This window comes from Cornus florida, unplaced genomic scaffold, assembly GCF_030987335.1.
Source record: "Cornus florida cultivar Cherokee Brave unplaced genomic scaffold, ASM3098733v1 CherokeeBrave_3.0.0_Hap2_Chr05, whole genome shotgun sequence".
NCBI classification, from domain to species: Eukaryota; Viridiplantae; Streptophyta; class Magnoliopsida; order Cornales; family Cornaceae; genus Cornus; species Cornus florida.
In genome coordinates, this window is record NW_026775575.1 from 33,408,902 (window position 1) to 33,434,070 (window position 25,169).

Below are 25,169 nucleotides of genomic sequence, written 5' to 3' on the forward strand. Positions count from 1 at the left end.
TGAGAAGTAGAATAAAGAACACTAGAATAAGTCATACATGTTTCATTTGATGCACGATGAGAATGGTTAGGGAAGGAAGATACTTAGTTTGCCGAGTTTTGGTTAATTAAAAATTGATCAAACCTTTGAGACAAAGACTTCATTTCGGCGGCTATTTCATTTGAATGTTCAACTTGATGTAAGCCAACACTCCTCCTACCTTGTGAATTTAAACCATTCTTGGATGATAGTGTTCTATGCAAAGAATTTTCACTCATACTTTCATAGAGACGCCACACGTCATCCTCATACCTATCAATGTAAGAGCCACCCATGGAAGCATCAACCATACCCTTATAGTTGTTCGATAAGCTCTCAAAAAAGTATTGAACTAATTGCCATTTGGTCATGTCATGATGTGGACACTTCCTAAGAAATTCATTGAAGCGTTCCCATGCCTCATAAAACGTTTCTCCATCCCCATGTGAAAATTCTCGAATTGAGGTCCTCATGGCATTGGTCTTAGAAACCGGATAGTACTTCTTCAAGAACTCTTGTTGCATTTCTGCCCAAGAAGTGATTGAAAAAGGCCTAAGATTGTTAAACCAATACTTTGCCTTGTCTTTTAAGGTGAATGGAAAAAGTTTGAGTCTTAAAACCTCTTCCGGCATGTCCGTATATTTTACGGTGGAACATACTTCAAGAAACTCATCCAAATGCTTGTAAGGTTCTTCACTTGGAAGTCCATGATAGTTAGGAAGCATTTGAATGGTTTGTGGCTTAATTTCATAATGATGTGCTCTAAATGGAGGCAATTGGATGCATGTAGGTGCATTGTATTCATTAGGCACATAGTGATCTCTTAAAGCAAGAGGTGGATTAGCTACTTGAGGTGCAACATGAACACCTTGGTTTTGAATTCCTTGATTGTTGACCTGAGGTTGTGGAGCATACATTGGCCTTGGCATTCCATATGTAACTTGACCTTCTTGTTGTGGTGGTTGGTGAATGAATGGCCTAGGCATGCCTAATGGTACTTGTATGTTCTCATTATGCACATTAGGATGAAGGATACCTTGTTAGTCTATATGACCAATGTCCTCAACATGATTATCATTATGGTTATCCATTGAAAGATTGGCTCTATTTGAACTTCTCTTCCCCTAGGATTTCTAACGATAGATTTAAGTTGCAAATCAAGAGGGGCAAGAGTTGGTCTCCATGAACGACGCCCATGCATGCACAACACAAAACACAACAAACACAAAGAATGACAAACACTATGCCTTCACAACAATGCAATTAGACTTCTTCCACAAACATTAAATTCATACTCCCATACATTAACTCAATGATGCAAAACAATAAAAAAATAAGCCTCCACGCAGGCCGACGATTTAACTAAGGGATTGAGTAAAGAAAATCTCACAAAGGTCCTTTAGCACTTCAACTCCAAATTTTAAAGCTTAGCTTAGCAAATTTTTTTTTTTTTTTTTTTAGTTTTCAGCATTTTTTCCTTTCTTTGCTTGCTTGAATTGAATGCTCAATGGCTCCTTTGCTTGCTTCCTCTCGCACAATGCACCTTGTGAAATAAGAACAGCACAATAAGTAACCAAAAAGAAAAATAAAAATAAAGTAAAAACACGATCAAAAGAGTACTAATCCTAATCAATTCCACAAATCCGACGTTGCCAAATCTAATCAACAAGTCCCCGGCAACGGCGCCAAAATTTGACGTGTCCGCTTGATATACGCCAAAATTGATGTAGTGAATGCGCGGTTCAAGAAAAGCCTTTTGGGTCAAGTTTAAATTTATAAAAACCACTATCAACACTACTACTAACGTAGCAAGAGTGAATAGGGATCGTCCCAAGGGACTGTAAAGATCGAGCAATGTCTTGGAATCACAATTAGGCCTAATAGGTCGAGTGATTAAACAATTGGTTGGTTGGTTGATTAAGAGTAACTAAATTAAACTAAGTAATAGCAAAAGAGTGCAATTAAGAGTAAGTGAGAGAGAGAGAAAGAGATCTTTTAGAGATCACCACCAAGCAATGCATTTCTATATCATTGACAAGTGATTAATAAGGGCAAATAGTGGGTTGCAATATTGGTGTGTGTGTATTTGGTTGATTCAACAAGCAAGGATGACTAGTTAAGCATGTATTGTCTAAACATCATGTGAAAGGCACAATATATCTAAGTTATGAAGCATATATTGTCTAAACAACATGTGAAAGGCACAATAAATGAAAACAAGTCATTAATCCTTTTATTAAGCTCACAATCCAAATACAACACAAGGATAGAGACATATGCTAATTGCATTCAAAAGCTTGGATCATCAAACAACAAGCATAGATTGTCCTTCCATTTAACACTACACTACAACTACACTACATCTACACTACTAGCATGAAAATAAACTAGGGGAGAGGCACAATCCATCAAGAGATAAGCATGAACCATCAAGAGAATCACAAAAGCATTCTTTTAAGCATAATGTTTTGATAATCTCTAAATCTATAGCATCAATACACATAGACATGCATCAATAACACAAAATCTAGAGATAAGCACATGAACATCTATTCTAGCATACATAGACATATGGATAGAAAGAAATGACCAATTAGAAGCATTAAACCACATAAATCATTGAATAAACAAGATCTATATATATCAAAGTGTCAAAACATCAATTACAACACTAATCCCTCAATAATACACAAGATTAAGATATAGAAAGCATGCTTGAGGCTAACTCTAGCCCCAAGAGGATGTGTAGCCACTCATGGTGATGATGCTCCAACCCTCAAGGGCTAACTCCATGCTTGAAATCTACTCCTTGTTGATGAAGAGTCTCCAATGGTGTCTCTAGACTCTTCCTCCTCTAAGCTTCCTCTCCAAGAGATGGTATGAAAGTAATGTTGGCTCCCTTTGAAAAAGCAATCCTTATCCTTATATAGGTAGGTCAAAATGACACCCAAAATGAGCTGGGGACGTGCACACAATACTCCATAATGATTAGATAAAGGACAACTTTCAATGAGATGGAATTTTAACTTTTTCGCACTGGAGGAAGTTCGATCGATCGAAAGTAAGTGAGATCGGTCGAACTTAGGCTAGATCGATCCAACTGGCTGAGCTTTTTGGAAAAAGATAAATCCAAGATATTTATGGGAGACATTTATAGGAAAAGGACAAAAGTGGTTAGTGGGTGCTACAGCTGTGGATAGGATCAATCATTTGAGTAAGGACAAAAGTGTTCGATCGATCGAAGGATGGTGTTGGATCGATCGAACTTTTGGAACTTTATGCTTTTGGGTCAAGGCTTGGATCTATCTTGAAGTGCTGAAATTGATCATTGTTCGATCGATCGAACCTTGAACTTGGATCGATCGAACTTTGCTGCTTGCCACCTTTGGCTTCATTTGCTTCTTTCTTTCTCCACTTTGCTCTTTCCTTTGATTAATCCCAGAATTGCTTCAATTAAGCTCTTATTTGGCTGAGTTAGCTTATTTTCGGGATAAGTGCCTGAAAATGAAAATAATACGAAATCAATCTAAAATGGTAAAGTAAGATAGATAAAGGTACTAGAATGCCTAAGCTTAAGGGGTTTAAATACGCACTTTTTAGTGCTCATCAGCCATTTTTTTATTTGCCTCTTCCTCCTCCTCTTGACGAGAAAGAGTACTTGCAATTTGCTCAACTTGAGCTTCTAACTTAACTAACATTTGAGAGTGAGAATTAATAAGTGGAGTTTGTGAAATATGCACTGTAATGACCCGGTCATTTTCTTCCTTTTCCCTTTTTCCACAAATTTTGCGGATAATTTTTTTCCGTTATCTTTTCTTTTCTGTGGATGGTTTTTCCTCGCTTAGTGTCATCTCGAGTACTCAGAATTGGTTTCTGAGACTCTTTCATATGAATTGACAACTTCTTTTAAGGACCGAGTCATTTTCGCATTTTTCGTTTTTGGACACTATGCACTATTTCGTCTTTTCCCTATTTTGTCATTTTCCCTATTTCATCTTATCTCCGTTTGTCAATTTTTGGCACAACCTCACTTTTTATGCTCGGAGTTGGTTTTTGACTTTACGTATCCTTATCGTGAGTGGTTTCCACGAAATACGTATCTTTACTTTTGCAAGACAGTACTCTAGTTGCTCCCGATGCCCATAGGGGCATGGATGCATAAATCTTTGGAATTAATTTCATTTCTTGGCGTGTTTTTCATAAATATCTTTTGAAGATATTTTATTTCAGGGGCATCTAAGAAAATATCTTTTGGAAGATATTTTCATTCTGGGGTAGTTTCGCAATTAACCCTTTTTATAGGGGCCATTGTGCAATTAACGAAAGTTATTGCAAAATGTCTCGTCTGGAGCCTGGATTCTCGTACAAGATTCATTTTCACTTTTTGTTGACTTGTAAATTCATAGAATTCCGTTCTGGTCATTTTTCTCCAGTTTCAGAGTTTCTGGACCCGGTTGCCGCCGAACTTGTTCGGGTCATAACTTTCTGCTCGGGACTCAGTTTTTGATGCCGTTTCTTCTATTGTTCATATTTTATCATTTTGAATCTTTTTTGTTCATGGACTTTTTTTGTTTGAGTGCGTTTGCTCAAAATTCCCTTTTCCAAATCTGGCGGGGCCTTTCGGGGCACTTTTTGTGATTTACTATAAATAGGTGCCTTAAAGAAGAAAAATCAGATTTTCTTCTTCTTCCTCCTCTCCTTGCATGACCAAAGGCAGCCATGGATGCCCATGGAGCTGCCATCTTCTCTCTCCTCCTTTAACCTACTTTTCCTAAGCGAAAATCCTTCGGTCTTTGCATTTGTTGCTCGCCTCGTCGTACTCTACCATTACCCCTTATTAGAAACCATTTCTGACTAAATTTTGAGCTTGGAATTTAGGCCAAGTTTGGATTTTCATGGGGCTTCTTGGAGATTCATATTGATCGTGTTGTCCCCGACAAAACCTAGGAGTTTCGTCGGATTCGGAGCCGTTTCGTTTTGATGGCTTTTGAGATTTTCATCTCAAATTGAGGTAGGGGGTGTCTTAGGATTATATTTGTGTTGTATTGATGATTATATATGCTTATACAGCTTGTATGCATGTTTTGTCTTGGAATTTAATTTTAATTAATTTCTTTGTAAAGGATTTAATGCTCAAGGATATGTATGACTTGGAATTGAATTGTAACATGCTAGGAAATTATGCTTGGATATGTTGGTTAACATATATTAAATTTGGCTCATTTGATTAAGAATTACAACTTTTATTTAATATTTATCTTTAGTGAAAGTTTAATTCACATGGTTGTATTAAGCATGAAATCAAGTTGTAATATGGTATTTAAATAGTCCTTGGTATGTTCTCTAACATAGATTAAATTGAGGGCATTTGGAATTGTTTAAAAATCTAGAGGAAATTAATTAATTAGCTTGATTAATTTTGTTTTAAGCACTTTAATCACTTAAATTGTCATTTGATGTTATATATGTGATGACCATGACATGTCCTTCAATATATATTAAATTGAGGTTATTTGGGATTAACTTGGAATTTAGAGAATTTAACTATTTATGTCTAATTAAATTCTATTTGATTACTACATGGATTTAATTGTATTTTGGAAGTTGTTTTTATATTTAAATCAAAGATTTGGGTTTGGTGTATGTTCACTTGATTACTTTTGAGTATTGGATAACATAGTTGTTACTTTTATATTCATAAGAATATGTTTTTCCTTATTGAATATATTGTTGCTATGTGTAAGGAATTGCACACTTTGTATTTGACATCTTTGTATTTGATCCGGCGTGACGTCCGAGTATCCACTTTTTTTGATTTCGTATTTCATTTCAAGTTGATAACTAGATGATATCGTAACTTGTTGTTCTTTGTTTCATTTCCCATTTTAAGTTTCAAGATATTAACTTTGAGAAATCATGCTTTAAGCATTGTATTGGATGTTCCAATGTTGGTTAAATTGCATCGATATCATAATTTGTGTTTTGATGTTCAAATGTAGTTTAGGAATGATCCTATAGATTCACTTTGAACATAGACGTTAGGTGGCATGACCCACTCTTATTGTTTTTGTATCTTGGATTTCAAGTTGAAGGCTTTGAGAATCTATATCTTGTTGCTTTGTATAACATGTTTCCATGTTATTTGAATTGCATGAACAATGTGATCATGCTAGAAATGTTTTAAGGTAACTTAGGATGCTTCTTGAGTCTCATTTTGACATAGACGTTAGGTGGCATGAACCCCTTTGATATGTTTCACCTTAAGGTGATAAAATTGTAAAATGCTAGGTCGATGCATGCTCATCTCTTATGAGTAGCTTTATGTTACTCACCCCTACGATACTGGGGCATATTTCAGGTACAGGACTCAAGACCTGAAGATTTCATTGCCTTGGATCGTTTGGTAGCTTTATGTATCAAACTTGTATTCTTTGATTCTACGTATGTAAAGTGTACATAAGTACACTCCTTTTAATGCATTTTACATGTATGACATGAGGCCAAGGGCCATTAACTTGAAAGGTTACAAGTATGTTTCCTCTAAAACTCAAGTATTGCCATTGTAGCTTATTTGTGAGAAATGGAGGCTTTGTATGCTAAAACTTGTTAATGGAATGTAAAGAGGCTTTAGGCCATGTTGGTACATCTATTTTATCATATTGCATACACTTGCATTCTCACTTTGGCAAACAACACCGTCCTTGATGAAACAAAAACTCTAAGTAGCATTTTTAGGGAGTTTTACCCTATTCTGTTCCAGGAGCATTTCGGGTATTTCACAATGCGTTTTTTTCATTTTTCTTCTTATGTCATGTAGAAAACTCAATTTTGAGGGGGGTTTCTTCTTTGTGTTTTTACAGAAAATGCCATCTTGGCCCTCAAAAATCCATATTTGTCCGAAAAATCCTTGCTGCCAGGTTTTGCAGATTTTTAGTGCAAATGTACTTAGTACTATTCATCGACTTTTTTTAAAAAAAGTGTGATGACTGATCTGAAACTTCCAAGGGTCTTGTTGGTGTATTTTAAGATTGTATTTGCAATTTAGGCAATTTAAAAACCTCCCGAAGCCCTATTTCTTTTCCTTGGGCAGCAGCTCAGAGAAATTTTTACCCCCTTGACCAGATTTTCTTGGGGGCATTCTGGGCATTTTACAATGCATTTTTTTTTGTTTCCATCCAAGTTTAGGGTAGGAAACTCGATTTTAGGGGGGGTTTCTTCTTTGAGTTTTTCCAAAAAAAGTCCGTTTAGATGCCCGTTTTTACTCTCAATTGTAGCAGCAGTAGGCTGTCTTTATCGGGCCGCCACGACATCATTTTTGTTTTTGACCTTTCTCCTTCGTCCGGAATCCGAATAATGAAATTCTTGAGTTCATCATGATTAGTTTTTCATTGTCTTCCCAGTGGTGTGCTCGATAGCACTTGAATCCACTTTTTTTCAAAATAACCATTTTGCCCCTAGGTTCCTTTTTGTTCGTTTTTGAAACGACACTTCCGCATTTTGGATTCGTTATCGGATCATCTTTTGGTCATCACTGATGCACCGGGTTTACAAAACTTAGGCCGTCACAAGTGGTATCAGAGCTCCCAGGTTTGAATACCTTGGGATGACAGGTGATCGGTTGATCAACTATACATCAACCTTCGCAATAACACGAATCATTGTAAAATAGGGCTATTGGTCGGGTAAGTCGAACCACTGGGACTGCGCTAGTCTAAGGCAACCTAAGTGTTTAGAGTCATTCTTAGGATGATGAAGGGGTGTTCATAGAGGTTGTGTTTGTTGTCACTTAACTACAAATTCAGAATGCATACACAATAAATTGAAGGAGATTAAAAGAGAAGATTTAGAGAAGGAAGTCTAGGGAAGTGAATCCACTCCAACCTCTACACAAGCTAATTATATGATTGATTTGGGGAATTAATGTAGAAATGACCTTGATGAATAGCAATTCATGACTACTATATCATCTTCAAGAAATTCAATTAATTAAAATGTAAGAACAACCTATCAAAGCTCCACATGCTTAAATTACCTAAACTATGGTGCAATCCTCAACATGCTCGCTAAGCTAGAGATTGTCAAACAAGTAACCAATTGATGAGAGCACATGATAACAAGTCACAAAGTTAATTCATCAAAAGAAATTCTTAAGCAATGAATTAACAAGCTACTCAAAATCATGCCATTAAAACCATTCCATAGTCTTAGCTCCATTGTCACTATGAAACTACAAGCCATACAACCATGAGATTAAGTCATCTAAGACAAGAGTATTTAATGCAACATGATCTTTAGAACATTAAAACATCCATTACATTATGTAACATGCTCTAGATTATGGAACTAGTCAAATACACATTTCATTCCCCAAAATAAATCAAAAACTAGACATGCTTACAAGGAGGAGTTTCATCACCTCCCTAGATGGAGGTTTAGTTATCCATGGATACAAAAATGGAAGAGGAAGAAGAAGACTCCATCTCCATTTTCGAGCTCCTACTGTAGCACTCAAGAACACCCTTCTCCTTGCTCTCTTCTCTCTCCTCTATCTTGCTAAAGATCAAGCTCCCTTTAATGTGTGGCCCTTGGGTAGCTTTTTATGCTCCAACAACACCCTCTCTCCTCCAAGGAACACATCCAACCACTTCATAAAGAAGGAAGATGGCATTGAGGAAACCAATGTGCAAGTGGGCTGAAATGAGCCATTTCCGAAGGGCATTCTGCCTGATTTTCGAGCGCTCGCTTGGTGATCTCGAGCACTCTAACTTAGTGCAATGTGCAACATGCTCCTCTTGCTCAGCTCTGACCTATTTTGGGAAAACTGCTATAAATTTGTACCCCGAACTCCGAATGATGATCTGTTTGTAGATTTGGAGAGCTAATTCAGTGCTTTAAAAACTTCATGTTTTGATGAAGACCCAATTCCCAAGTCTAGTTGGTCGAAAATGGAGAGAAAGGCAGTACATCAGTGCTGCCAGGCAGTTCTGCGCACCTCTGTTATGAAGATCATAACTCTCTGCTCCAAACTCCGAATGATGAACCACTTGAAGATTTGGAAAGCTGATTCAGAGATCTAAATCTTTCATGTTATGATGGAAGTCTAGTTCTTGAGTTTGCTAGGTCGAAAATGGCGACAAAAGTCAGGATCACCGCTGCCAGAAAATCAGAAATGGCATCCTTTTTGTTCAAAAATCCACAAGGCCTCATTTTTGCTTCCTTTTTTTTACTTCAACCTGAAAATGCATAAAAACATACAAATGGAGTTAATCTACATAAAATAACTAAAAACTGGACTTTGTTAATGTAATTTAGGGCGCTTGAATATACAATATTCGGCGCTTATCACACCCCCAAACTTACATTTTGCTAGTCCCTTAGCAAAACTACAATGAAAAACATAATGAAAAGACAACCATGGGCATGCTACTACAAAAAAAAATCATCCATGGTAAAATGAGATAGATACATAGCTCAAATACAACTTGAAACAGACAAAAACTGGAGATGGGGTCATTGGGAAAACTACTTTGCATATATAAAGCATTGATACAAAAAAAATGGAAAAACCATTTCAACATGCATGCATCAACATCATAGTCCATATAAATAATTCAATTGTCATCTCTTAAATGGAAATAACTCAAACTCCAGTGAAAGTGAATTGGATTCTCACATGCGGCTTTTACTTTCTTGTCCAATTCCAAGGCACAAGTTTTCAAATCAATGAATTCCCTTTTACATGAAGTCCCTAAGGCATGATTTTATTTTCAAGACAACTTTTGTTGCTTGTTAACAATTTATTTCAACACATAAGCGAAACATAGAATGGTTGTGCAATGCTAAAGTCCCTTAAGCTTTCTAACCAACCCCTGTAGCAAGCGTTAGGCCAACAACTCCCAAACCAGACGGCTTTAGGGTGTTAAGTGTAGAGACACTCCAAAGGACTTAATAGCTCAAGTTGGAAAGGCTACGAACTTCAACTAACCATGTTTGTTACAAATTTTTTTTTGAATGACCGTGCAATGTTTAAGTCCTTTAAGCTTTCTAACCAACCCCTGTAGCAAGCGTTAGGCCAACAACTCCCAAACCAGACGGTTTTAGGGTGCTAAGTGTAGAGACACTCCTAGGGCTTAATAACTCGAGTTGGAAAGGCTACGAACGTCAACTGATCATTATTTTCTTTCTTTCTCAGTTTTTTTTTTTTTTTTTTTTTTTTTTTTTTTTAACATGATTCATGCCAAAAGTATTCATCCATTAGGTTCATCAAATCAGATTAACTAGGGCAAGGTCAAGGTCAATCAAGTTGCATGCCTCACAGTTAAGTTTCCAATGTGCATCTGTGCATTGTGAAGCTTATAAGAGTGTAAATCCAGCAAGAATCTAATTGAAACATTTATACAGACTAGTTTGAATCTACATGATCCTTTCAACTCAAATTTTTCTTTATTTTCAAAAATTTCAATTGCTTCTATACACAAGGTATTAGACATATGTTTCATCTCCGACAAGTGTCAAGTTATACTATCATTGCTTAGCAAAAATTATGGAACCAAAAATATGCCAAGAATGCTTTGATGCACCCCCAAACTTAAACGACACAGTGTCCTCAATGTGGGACATGGATGCAAGTTAGAGACAAAAATGACAAAGAGTAAAAAAAAGAACAACAATACCCAGGGTGAGGGAACGGCATTTTGAGACAAAAACCCCCAAACTTGAACTGGACTGCGCAACCTGGAGAGCAACATGAAGAACCAAAAGAAACAACCACAAACAGCATTAATAGCACAAGCATAAAGACAGAAAAAGAATGTAGCGAAAGTTAACAGAACATAAAGAATTTGCATTGCAAAAAGAGTTTACATGATGACAAAAAGAGCTGTACAGGGATCATGTCGACCAGAGCAACCTATACATAGCAAATTCTTACAGTTTAAAAGGAAAACAAAATATACAAGAGAAATAGTGACAGATGAAACAAAAAGAGAAGGTCCACACTCGCAACAAGCTACTGGCCAGAAGGTAAACGGGCGAGGATGGAATGGAGGAGAGAGTGAGTCTTACGCCGTTCAGCGGAAGCCAAACGACGGTCCTTAGCAGCGACACGGCGGTCTTCAGCAGCAAGACGACAATCTTCTTCAGCACGTGAAGAAGACTCACACAGAGCCTGAGTGCACGCGATCAAAGAATGCTCAAAACGATCTAGTCGCTCATGAATACCGGCAATGGAAGCCCGGATGAAAGCCTGGTCCTGGTGAGAGTCGACCGAAGGCTCTACCCTCGCAGTGGCTGCGGCGGTGGAAACTGCCTCAGAAGGAGGAGGAGGTGGAGCGTGGATGAACAGGGGGGCAGGAGGCAGAGGGGCACTAGAATGGCTCAGAACATTGATCCACCGGCGCTGGGTAAAAATTTTAATTTTGTTGCCTTTTGGTTCATGGGGAGGAACAACGAAACCCTTGTGCTGAAGGAGCCGAGTGATGAAAATCGGCAAAGGCAATTTCCGATTTTCAACTCGCGGAGCCCGTGTATTATGAGCATCATGCCAAAACTTCATAAAGGTGGACCAAATGAGCTCTGGGATGGAGAACCATTGGCCTTGGTCCATGGCATATAAGGCTTTCAGAAAGAGGCCCCGACGCTCGGTGCTATGCACCAAAGGGCAGACATTGTGCTTGAAGACAGTGTCAATGAACCATTGGCGTTCCGGAAGATTGGTTTTGTGGATAAAAGACCGGGGCCGAGAAGGATCGTCAATAGTGCAAATGGCAGCGGCAATCTGCGCCACAGTTAATGTATCCGGCTCCTCATATAAAGGGAGATTCTCACGATTGACAATGTCATCGGGGCACTCAATGGGGCAACTAGAAACCTGAATGATGTCGGTCATAGTGAAAGCATAGGCGGTGCCATCAATGGATGTAGTGAGAGAAATGGGTGGCTCTTCAGGGCATTGGAGATTCTGGTAGAAGAGGCGCACTACACGGGGGTAGGCAACCCTGGCAAGGGGTGCGCAAATGTGTTGCAGACGCCGGTTAGTCAATTCGGCAACAGCCCACGAAGTTGTGGGTAGAATGTCAAAGGCATCCATGAGCGGAAATGAGAGTTCGTAGTTGAGTTGTTTGCGATCCCAAGGATCACATGGTCGCTCACGAGTGACAGCACGGGCACCTGAAGAGGGTCGAGGAGGGCGAGAAGGACCGACACGAGACATTTAGAGAGGTGGACTTGGTAGAGGAATTTCAGCGAACACCTGGCGTGCACCACAAAAAGGAGAAGATGAAAGTGAGTGGGATGGAGGAGCAAACCCAAAATTTTTGACAAAGAAACAAGCCCTATTATCGACAAAGCAACAACAAAGCACCAACAAAACCAAACTCCAACATTACAAGCCCATCCTCCTTGTAAAACACCATGAATGAACAAAGGAAAAGAAAAACTAAGGAAGAGGACACAAACCTGAATTTCAGGGTATCCGAGAGCAAGAAGGAAGGCAGGAAGAGGGAGGTGAGAGGATGGGGTGGTGAGGTATGGAGGTGAGTTGGTTATGCATGGGGAGGTTGAAGGTTGTGGATGGAGGAGTCCCGAGAGGGTGATGGGTGTTGGATTTTCATGCATGCATGGTGGTGTGCATGCTGGTGGTTTTGAACTGGGTTGGGAGTGGGAGAGAGAAAAAAGTTGGTGTGGTGTGTGAGAGGGTCGAGCAGGAGGGTGGTGAAGTTAGAGAGAGAGGTGAAAAGGGGTGGCAATGAGGGTGGTGAAGTTGCAGCCGAGAGAGGGTGATGAGAGTGAGGTGGTGGTAGCTTCGGGGTTTAAAAGAGAGAGAGTGAGAGCTTGGTTCGAGCACTCGAAGTCCCACTTCGAGTGCTCGAAATTTTGGCAGAGAGTTGGGGGCCGAGAGTGAGAGGGGCTTGAGCTCTCGGTGGTGAGTGAGAGAGCTTGAGTGATGGGCTAGGGTGTGGGCATGAGGAGTTCGAGCACTCGAAGCTTGGTCTTCGAGTGCTCGAAATTGGAGCAGTGGGTTGCAGGGAAGGGTGAGGATGCCGAGAGAAGTTGGGTTTGGCATGCATGCATGGGCGTGCATGCATGGTGAGGGTTGATGGAGGTGGAGGGGTGATGAGGTTGGTTGTGAGGGTTGGTAGGAGGGTGGTGAGCTTGGGGGTGGGATGGTGAGGGAGTTGGGTTGGGCATGCATGCATTGCATTCATGCATCCTGTTGCCTGCATTTAGCTCTCAGTGCATGCATTGCCTTCATGCATGCATGCAAATTCCATGTAGAAATTCTTGCATGCCTTAACCCCTTGCATGCATCGGACTCAATGTTGCATGGCATGCCACTGTAGTCATTTGCTCACTGGCATACTCACTGTCCCTCTATGGTTCAATGGTTTCAAGAACCAGCTTCACCATCCCACCCCCAAGCTCTCAACCTCTTTTAAACCACACCATTCTGAGCCTACTGACCCACTTTCGAGCACTCCAACTCCAATTTGGAGTGCTCGAGCTTCCTTGCCTTTTTCCTCGACCTCTCTGGCTTCATTTCGAGCACTCTAAGAGCCCATTTAGAGTGCTCAACATTGCTTGCACCAAACAACAATCTCACTGCTCTCAGTTCGAGCACTCGCCAAGCTCTCTAGAGTGCTCGAACTCCACCATCTTCCCTCACACCACCCTCCACTCTCATCCTTCCACAAACCCTCTTCCTCACACCACTCAGCCAACCATGCATCACAGCAAACAAACCACCAACCACACTCCATGCAAACCATCTCTCTCTCGGCTTCCTATGTAGCCCATCATGCATGCAAACTTAGCCACTCCCTAACCAACCTAAACCCTCCTGCATGCATGCACGCCCATGCATGCATGCCAAACCCAACTCCCTCACCATCCCACCCCCAAGCTCACCACCCTCCTACCAACCCTCACAACCAACCTCAAACTCAGCCACTCCCTAACCAACCTAAACACTATTATTATTATTATTATTATTATTATTATTATTATTATATATATATATATTTTAAACGTGCAAATTCATTCCATTCCAATGCATGGGAAATTTTGAAGGTTTTGTTTTGAAACCTTGCAATTTTTCAACTGTTTAAACATCTCAAATGCATGAAGAATTTTGAGAAAAAATTCAAACTTTTTAGTAAAAATGAGAAAATATGCACATGAGTCGCATTTGAAAAATCTAATGAAATTGCTAGAAAGCGATGGAGAATTCCGGGAATGAAAATTAGAGTTGAGAAGGTCTAAGAGAAATCAAATTTTGGGCTTTTCTAAACCGTTTCCCAGAAAAAAAAAAAAATTTTTGTAAGGCACGAGCAATTTCAAAGAGAAGGAAGCTTGGAACATCGAAATAATTTATTCCCTTGCTTTGCTAAATTTAATGTCGATAGCTAGACCAAGCTAGAGCAGGCACTAATCCTCATAAATGGGATCCGTCAAGGGGACTTCCTCAACTTTTCGGGTTAGAATTGTGCCGTCAATGCAAGGCTTAAGCCTTTGGCCATTTACCTTGAAGAGTAATCCACTTGCAGGATTATGAAGTTCGATTGCTCAATGAGGAAAGACGGTAGTGACAATGTATGGACCATCCCATCTTGACCGGAGTTTACCGGGAAAGAGTTTCAAGCGGGAATTGAAAAGCCAGACCTTTTGTCCCGGGGCAAAAGACTTTTTGACGATGTGTTTGTCATGAAAAGCTTTAGTCTTTGCCTTGTAAATTTTTGCGTTTTCATACGCGTCATTACGCAATTCCTCAAGTTCATTTAATTGCAACGCACGATTAGAGCCGGCTTGTTTAAGATCAAAATTGAACCTTTTTACGGCCCAATAAGCACGGTGCTCTAATTCTACCGGGAGATGACATGCTTTGCCAAAGACAAGTCGATATGGTGACATGCCAATGGGTGTCTTATAAGCTGTCCGGTAAGCCCAAAGTGCATCGTTTAGCCTTAATGACCAATCTTTGCGGTCCGGTCTAACCGTTTTTTCTAAAATGTGCTTAATCTCCCGGTTAGAAATCTCTACTTGACCACTCGTTTGAGGGTGGTAAGGTGTAGCAACCTTATGAATGACTGAATACTTAGCAAGGACGGATTTGAGATAACGATTTCGGAAATGAGATCCGCCATCACTAATGATTGCTCGGGGTGTACCAAAACGACTAAAGATGTGAGATTGAATGAAATGGATCACGACTTTATGATCATCGGTTTTGGTAGCCGCGGCTTCAACCCATTTAGACACATAATCCACCGCTACAAGGATGTACTCATAGCCATAAGAAGATGGAAATGGTCCCATGAAGTCAATCCCCCACACATCAAAAATTTCAACAATTAAAATGTTGGTGAGGGGCATCATGTCTCTTCGGGACATGGATCCAAGTTTTTGACATCGTTCACACGATTTGCAAAAATTGTATGCATCCCGGAACAAGGTAGGCCAAAAGAATCCGCTTTGAAGGATTTTGTTAGCGGTCTTTTTGGCACTGAAATGGCCTCCACAAGCAAGAGTATGGCAAAAATTTAAAATGCTCGTGGCCTCGGTTTCAGGAATACATCGCCGGATGATTTGGTCCGGGCAATACTTGAATAATTCTGGATCTTCCCAAAAGAAATGCTTGACTTGGGAGAAAAACCGGTCCCTCTCTTGTTTGGACCAATGAGCTGGAATTTTGCCAACCGCAAGATAATTGACAATATCCGCAAACCACAGAAGAGTAGAATGTGAAACTTGAAGAAGTTTCTCATCCGGAAAGGAATCACGGATGGCTGCAAATTCTGAAGATTTCTCAATAAGTAAGCGAGAGAGATGATCGGCGACAACATTGTCGGTCCCTTTTTTGTCCCGGATGTCAATGTCAAACTCTTGAAGTAAGAGGATCCATCGAATCAAGCGGGGTTTTGTCTCTTTTTTCGCTAACAAATGCCTAAGAGCGGCATGATCTGAAAAGACGATGACCTTGGAGCCAAGAAGATAGGAGCGAAATTTATCCAAGGCGTACACCACAGCTAGCAATTCTTTTTCAGTGGTGGTGTAGTTCAATTGGGCATCGCAGAGAGTTTTGCTAGCATAATAAATGACATGCGGAAGTTTATCCACACGTTTGCCCAAAACCGCCCCTAATGCATAGTCGGATGCATCACACATGATCTCAAAGGGAAGAGACCAATTAGGGGGTTTCATGATCGGGGCAGAGGAGAGGAGAATGCGAAGTTTGATGAAAGCTTCCATGCAAGCGTCATCAAAATTGAACGGAACATCCTTGGCTAAGAGATTACACAAGGGCCGTGAGATTTTGCTAAAATCTTTGATGAAGCGATGATAGAATCCGGCATGGCCAAGAAAAGAACGGATTTGACGGACGGAATTCGGAGGAGGAAGATTAGAGATTAACTCAACTTTTGCCTTGTCTACCTCGATTCCCCGCTTAGAAATGACATGTCCTAAAACAATGCCTTCTTGGACCATAAAGTGGCTTTTCTACCAACTTAGAATGAGATTCGTCTCTTTGCATCTTTGGAGCACAAGAGATAAATTTTTGAGACACGAGTCAAAGGAGGAGCCAAATACGGAAAAGTCATCCATGAAAACTTCCAAGAACCTTTCAACCATATCGGAGAATATGGACATCATGCACCTTTGGAACGTTGCCGGTGCATTGCATAGACCAAAAGGCATGCGTCGATAGGCAAAAGTACCAAAGGGACATGTGAATGTTGTTTTCTCTTGATCTTGGGGGGCGATGGCCACTTGGTTATAGCCGGAATAACCATCAAGAAAACAATAGAAGCTTTGGCCGGCTAACCTTTCTAGGATTTAATCAATAAATGGGAGTGGGAAATGATCCTTCCTAGTTGATGAGTTGAGTTTACGATAGTCAATGCACACACGCCACCCGGTGGTGGTTCGTTGTGGCACGAGCTCGCCCGCTGAATTTTCAACAACGGTGAGCCCGGATTTCTTGGGGACAACTTGTGTGGGGCTCACCCACTTGCTATCAGAGATAGGATAGATGATTCCCGCATCTAGCAATTTGATCACCTCTTTCATGACCACTTCCTTCATGTTTGGATTTAACCGGCGCTGGACCTCTCTAGTAGGCTTTGCGTCATCCTCCATATGAATGCGGTGCATACAAATGGAGGGGTCAATTCCTTTCAAATCTGCCACTGTCCAACCAATAGCTTCTTTATGCTCTTGGAGCACCGCTAAAAGGTTGGTCTCTTGGTCTTTTTGAAGGTCCGAGGCAATAATAACTGGAAGGGTTTGCTTTGGACCAAGGAACACATACTTGAGATGGGCCGGGAGCGGCTTAAGCTCAAGTTGTGGCGGAGATAACAATGATGGGACCGGAGGAGTGGTGGAAAGTTGGGGAAGTGGTTCTTTTGGAATTTTCCAAGGAGGTACATCCATGATAGCATTAATATCAAGCAAGGAATTGACTTCTTGAATGGCTTGATCAACATCAAAGTTTGAGAAGTCAAAATGAGACATGCAAGTTTCAAGGGGATCTTTGCTTAGGATGAAGGGGAGAGATTCTTCGACCACTTCATCAATGACATCCACAAGAAAACAATCATCCTCATTGGAGGGATGTTGAGTTGCATGAAAGATGTGGAGTTTGACTTGCATGTTTCCAAAAGCAATGTCCATCACCCCGGTTCGGCAATTAATTGATGCATTAGCCGTAGCTAAAAATGGCCTACCAAGGATCACGGGAATGTGCTTTTTTGGGTCATGGACTGGTTCCGTATCAAGAACCACAAAATCTACCGGGAAGTAGAATTTGTCCACTTTGATGATGACGTCCTCAAGAATACCTCGTGGATGCTTGACCGATCTATCGGCAAGTTGCAAAACCACGGAAGTCGGCTTAAGATCGCCCAAACCAAGTTGTAGGTAGACCGAGTATGGAATTAAATTCACACTAGCTCCTAAGTCAAGGAGGGCCCTCTCGATTTTGCTGTCACCAATGACGCACGAGATTGTGGGGGCACCCGGATCCTTATACTTCGGGGGAGTGCTGTGCTGAATAATAGCACTAACATTTTCAGTCAACCTCACTTTTTTTGGCAAATGATTTTTAGAAGTGCGCTTTTGAGTGCACAAATCTTTGAGAAATTTTGCATAGGGAGGGATTTGCTTGATAGCATCCAACAGGGGCAAGTTAATCTTCACTTGCTTGAAAACTTCCCACATGTCTTGAATTTTACAATTCTTGTTCCCAAAATGTGTCGACTCTTGAAGACGTTGAGGAAACGGAGCTTTTGGCTCATAAGTAGTTTCCACATTTGGGGAGACATGTGTGGGATATCCGTGAATGGTATTGGGACAAGAACTTGGATTAGAAGAGCTTGAATTTGGATTTTTCAACAGCGAAACTTCCTCACTTTTGTCTCCATCGACCTTGTTGTCCACCACTCTACCACTCCGAAGGGTGGTGATAGCTTGAACTTGTTCATGAGTCGGCCCACTCGGAGGAGGGGTTTCGTCAATCACATGCATTCCTCTAGGATTTTCAAAAGGTTGAGAGGGAAGCTTGCCCTTGTCCTTTTGAAGCAATTGATTCACCGAGTTAGCTATTTGGCCCACTTGATTTTCGAGATTAGCTATGGATTGAGTATGAGAGTGAACCATTTGGAGAGTAGGCTGCAAGGATGTCAAGAGTTGCTTGTTGGCATCCATTATTTGTTTATTTAATGATTCCATCATTTGCTTGTTTGCAGCTACTATCTCGTCAGTTGGACACACAGGAGGTTGATTGGAGACATTTGGATTGTAAGGAGGACGGTAGCTTGAAGAGGCTTGGAAAGGTCTACCTTGATATTGAGAAGAGGGCTAATTTTGCTGCCCTTGGTTTTGGAATTGGGAATTCTGTGGGGCTTGTTGCCGCCACGAGAAATTCGGATGATCTCGCCAACCCGGATTGTAGGTGTTGGAATATGGATTGTTCCCGGGCCGCGAGAACATGGCATTAGCTTGCTCTTGGTTGGGACTAGGAAATTGCTCCGGTGTGGGGCAATCTTCCGAGAGATGGAATGGACTAGTACATGAAGCACAAACTGAACTTGCCGAATTTTGAGACAATGAAGGAGGAAGATGTGGTGCCATCAATTGATAGAATTTATGAGCGATGGCATCCACTTGAGATGATTCCTCCCTTATTGACTTTGGTTGACAAGGGTTGGTGTTGTTTGGAGTGGTTGCGGTCAGAGCCCTACGAGAATTGTGTTGAAGTGAATTTTCACTCAAATTCTCAAGTAAGGTCCAAGCCTCATCCGCATTCTTGGACATGAACATCCCACCACAAGAAGAATCAACCATGAATCTATGGGTTTCGATCAAGCCAGCATATAAAGCTTGCACTAATTGCCATTTTGGGATCAAATGATGAGGACACTTCCGAAGAAGATCTTGTAACCTTTCCCAAGTCTCGTGGAGATGTTCTCCATCAACTTGAGAAAAGCTTAGAATGGAACGCCTCATTTGGTTGGTTTTACTCACCGGATAATACTTCTTAAGAAATTCTTGTTGCAATTGAGCCCAAGAAGTAATAGAGTTGGGAGCGAGGGAGTTCAACCAATATTTTGCCCTATCCTTTAGGGAGAATGGGAAGAGATGGAGATGAAGTGCATTGTCCGGAAAACCTCTCAACCGGATGGTCGAACAGATTTCAAGGAACTCATCAAGATGCTTATATGGATCTTCATTATCAAAGCCATGAAATGATGGAAGCATTTGAATGGTACTAGACTTGATCTCATATTGAGCTGCATCGATGTTTGGCATCACTATGCAAGATGGAGAAGCATAGGTGGTAGGGATGAAATGATCTCTAAGAGTCATTGGCTCGATATTAGGAATTTCAGCCCTTTCATTCCCCAGATTTCCTACGTTATCCCCCATTATATTGAATTCAGTTCCAAGGTCCCTTATAAGAGTGGGTTCCCTAAGGTTCCGTCTAAGAGTTCTTTCAAGAGAGTTAATATCAATGGGAGAATCGATTGTGGGTAAGGAAAGTGACCTACGACCGAACATCAACAACAAAGCATATACTCAACAAAGCAATTCATCAACCACAACTCCACATACGATGTTCCCTTTCTCCTCAATTATCAAGACAGAAAATGTAAATGGCCACGACAAGGACCGATGCTTGAATACAAAATATAAACAAGTTAAGAGCCTCGACAAGGGCTTCACAACTAAATTAAACACATACACAATATTCACAATGCGAAACTAGAAGTCAAGAGACTTACCTGGGGTCCTCTAGACTTACAATTTGCTAGCAATCCCACGGCGAGCTTCGAGTCCCTAGAATCTTACAACACGAAGATGATCAAAACATACAAGGAATATTCACAAGACACAATATGCACAATCAGACTAAATTTAACCCTAAACTTTGGTTGCTAAACCGTTTGCAGTCCCCGGCAACGGCGCCAAAAATTGATCGGTTGATCAACTATACATCAACCTTCACAATAGCACGAATCATTGTAAAATAGGGCTATTGGTCGGGTAAGTCGAACCACTGGGACTACGCTAGTCTAAGGCAACCTAAGTGTTTAGAGTCATTCTTAGGATGATGAAGGGCTGTTCATAGAGGTTGTGTTTGTTGTCACTTAACTACAAATTCAGAATGCATACACAATAAATTGAAGGAGATTAAAAGAGAAGATTTAGAGAAGGAAGTCTAGGGAAGTGAATCAACTCTAAACCTCTACACAAGCTAATTATATGATTGATTTGGGGAATTAATGTAGAAATGACCTTGATGAATAGCAATTCATGACTACTATATCATCTTCAAGAAATTCAATTAATTAAAATGTAAGAACAACCTATCAAAGCTCCACATGCTTAAATTACCTAAACTATGGTGCAATCCTCAACATGCTCGCTAAGCTAGAGATTGTCAAACAAGTAACCAATTGATGAGAGCACATGATAACAAGTCACAAGGTTAATTCATCAAAAGAAATTCTTAAGCAATGAATTAACAAGCTACTCAAAATCATGCCATTAAAACCATTCCATAGTCTTAGCTCCATTGTCACTATGAAACTACAAGCCATACAACCATGAGATTAAATCATCTAAGACAAGAGTATTTAATGCAACATAATCTTTAGAACATTAAAACATCCATTACATTATGTAACATGCTCTAGATTATGGAACTAGTCAAATACACATTTCATTCCCCAAAATAAATCAAAAACTAGACATGCTTACAAGGAGGAGTTTCATCACCTCCCTAGATGGAGGTTTAGTTATCCATGGATACAAAAATGGAAGAGGAAGAAGAAGACTCCATCTCCATTTTCGAGCTCCTACTGTAGCACTCAAGAACACCCTTCTCCTTGCTCTCTTCTCTCTCCTCTATCTTGCTAAAGATCAAGCTCCCTTTAATGTGTGGCCCTTGGGTAGCTTTTTATGCTCCAACAACACCCTCTCTCCTCCAAGGAACACATCCAACCACTTCATAAAGAAGGAAGATGGCATTGAGGAAACCAATGTGCAAGTGGGCTGAAATGAGCCATTTCCGAAGGGCATTCTGCCTGATTTTCGAGCGCTCGCTTGGTGATCTCGAGCACTCTAACTTAGTGCAATGTGCAACATGCTCCTCTTGCTCAGCTCTGACCTATTTTGGGAAAACTGCTATAAATTTGTGCCCCGAACTCCGAATGATGATCTGTTTGTAGATTTGGAGAGCTGATTCAGTGCTTTAAAAACTTCATGTCTTGATGAAGACCCAATTCCCAAGTCTGGTTGGTCGAAAATGGAGAGAAAGGCAGTACATCAGTGCTGCCAGGCAGTTCTGCGCACCTCTGTTATGAAGATCATAACTCTCTGCTCCGAACTCCGAATGATGAACCACTTGAAGATTTGGAAAGCTGATTCAGAGATCTAAATCTTTCATGTTATGATGGAAGTCTAGTTCTTGAGTTTGCTAGGTCGAAAATGGCGACAAAAGTCAGGATCACCGCTGCCAGAAAATCAGAAATGGCATCCTTTTTGTTCAAAAATCCACAAGGCCTCATTTTTGCTTCCTTTTTTTACTTCAACCTGAAAATGCATAAAAACATACAAATAGAGTTAATCTACATAAAATAACTAAAAACTGGACTTTGTTAATGTAATTTAGGGCGCTTGAATATACAATATTCGGCGCTTATCAACGGGATTTGGGTGCATATCACATTTCTGTTGCTTTGTTTTACGTTCTTATATGCTTCATGATAACATATTTTGGTTTGATAACATGTTTAGGTGCTTATGTGTTATACGTGGTATGCGACCTGTTTAACTTGTTTTGATTCCAATGTAATGAGCTTGACATATGATGTGTGCTAGATTAGGTTCACATATGCATAATTGTGTTGTATATTTGGCATGACATAGGATTGGCCATTGAGGCACGTGTTGAGATTAATGGTGATTGTAGTCACGGTTGTATTGTAGTTTAGGTTCTTGTTAACCTAGAGTTGGTTTTGAGGTAGGTGGAGAGACACCTTTTGTTTAGGCTCTAGTGGAGTGAGCCATTAGGCATAACCGTAGTACTGGATTTGTTGATTTTAGGCCATGGTTAGGTTTTGGAAGGTTTCTCTGAGATTGCAATTTTCGTGGGCGGGTACGTTATGGGTGGGTGCATGGCACTGTCATGCTACCGTACTGGCAAGCTACAAGTGTAATTCGAATGGAATCAGTGTTGGGTTTTGTTCTGATAGGTGTAGTCCTTTTGATCGATAATGATGATGGTTATTTTGGGGATCAGTCGTAGTGATCGATTAGGTTGTCTGATTGTATGGCTAGAGTAGCCATTTCATTTAAGTTCTCCTTGCGTGATGACACTTTTGGGATCAAATCGATTGATTGATGCTTCGGGTAGAGAGAGCATTGCATCTCACCTTTAGATTTGGAAATGGATTGTTAGAGTCTTACCATCGTGGTAAGGGCTCATGTTTGTTTTGAGACAGGTTGTTGTCACATTCGTTTTGGAGTCAGATTGTGGCTAGGATTGGTCCTTCCTTTTTATCTAGACACTCTAGGACACGATGTCCATAAGGTTTATTGTTGCATCATTCATTTTCTGCAGCTTCATTTACTACCATGTTAGTAGTATGATTTATGTTAGTGCGATGCATGAGTAGGTGGAGGTCTATCCACATTTGTCTTCTTGTTGTGTGACATTAGCATGCCCTACAAATATGCTTTAGATATGTCATGTTGTTATTATACTTTAGTGACATGCTTTTGTGCTTATGTGGAGACGTGCCGCATGTACCTTTGATTTTATCTACGAGAGTTGATTTATTTATTTGGTAGTTGCATTCCTTGTCATATGCATGACTTCCGTGTTTGATTCTCCTTTTTGTTTCCCTCAGTCATACGTAGTGTGTATGATTCTGTTGTGAGATTCCTTATAAAGGAGTTATCACATTTGTTTGGTCTTGAGTTGTCCATTTCTTTAAGGTGAAAAGTGGGAGAATGGGATTCCTCTTCTTTCTTGGTTCGTGGTTGGGACTTCACAAGGAGTAAGTCTCTTCTCTTCGTCGCCTTGTGCATAGTTTTGGGGTTGGTTGGTCCATGAGGATCATTGTTGTCATTTTGAGTCTTTAGCGATGATTTGATAGATTTTAATCGACTTACTTTCATGTAGCGGGTGAAGTCTTTGACCTTGTTGTCATTCATTTCAGAGGTGGAGTCGTGGTGTTATCCTTCTTAGGACTGGTGGTTTCCTTTCCTTTATGTCTTTCCTTGGGGAGTTTTGCCGTGGTTGTCGAAGAAGTTGTGATACTTAGAGTGAGTTGATTGATGTGAGATCATTTTTCGGGGATTTATGTCCAATTAATTGAGGATTTATGTAATTTGTGAGGTGAACTCGATACTCTTTTGAGAATGTCCTTTGGAGACTTGCTCTGGTTTTTGGAGACTTAAATGTGGTTGACTCTTAGGAGAAGTTTTGGAAGATCGCTGTTGGATTTAGCTTGTTTATGGAGTTTTCTCGTCCTAGCTATGGCTAGGCATAGTTTTGGTTTCGATGACTGATTGTGAATTGAAATTAAAGGATTTTGATTTAGCTTGGTGATGCCAAGCATGGTTTTGAGAGATTCATTTTGTGACTTTGGTTTTCAGGACTTGATGTGTGTACCACTTAGTAGACTTGTATTTCGAGGATTTGGTCATCCGTAGTAGGGATTTTAATCCGATGTTTGATTTTAGTGTGGTTTCGTAGTTGATCTGTTTCAGGATGATATCTGGGATTTCGGAGATGATGTTTTGTTTGTTAGACTTTGGACTCTTGATTGAGGTTGTTAATAGGAGTATTTTGAGGCATTGGAGTTGTTGGTTTTGTTGTATTGAGGACTTAGGACCTTAAGCTTAGTGATGCCTATGACATTGTTGTCAGAGTTTTGGGATTAGCTACCCCAACTCTCACAAGATGCCTGGCTCCCGTAGTGCTTTTGGTAATGATGATTCACGACATTAATGTCATTTGTATCGAGAAGTTCCATGGGTAGACCTAGTAGGGGGCAGGTTATGAATTAGTGCCTTATACTGTCATGCTATCTTACTGACAAGTAAGTGTCGGCGGGTTCTGGTCGCTATTCGTACTACCACGTTGTCCCTGTTTTGTACTTTGATTTGATCTGTGATGATCTTGGAGTTCTTTTTGGGTTGTTTTTGGATCGGTATAATGGTTCATCAGGAGAAATGCTTACGGTTGTTGTCTTCCATTCCTTTGTCTGGCGTTGGGTTCTGTGAGTGACCTTTGACTTGTCGTGTGGCCGTGCGGTCATTTTTCTTTTGAGAGGTTGTCCAGTCGTAAGCACGTGGGTGCAAATGGCATTAGCTTGAGCGTTGTCTTTCAGCCTTGGGGTTGTTTTCGTTACATGTTGTTTGGGGTACTCGGAGATGTACTCCATAGTTATCCTAGTTTTGCCTTTTGTTTTGTTGGGGCTGGATTTCGGGGATGAAATCCCTTTAAGGTGGGAAGGTTGTAATGACCTGGTCATTTTCTTCCTTTTCCCTTTTTCCTCAAATTTTGCGGATAAATTTTTTCCGTTGTCTTTTCTTTTCTGTGGATGGTTTTTCATCGCTTAGTGTCATCTCGAGTGTTCAGAATT

At 40.5% G+C, this 25,169-nt stretch overlaps 1 pseudogene; it reads left to right on the plus strand.

Moving 5' to 3' along the window:
* Positions 1–387: 387 nt before the first annotated feature.
* LOC132310700 (small nucleolar RNA R71) lies at positions 388–486 on the plus strand (annotated as a pseudogene).
* The last annotated feature ends 24,683 nt before the right edge of the window (positions 487–25,169 follow it).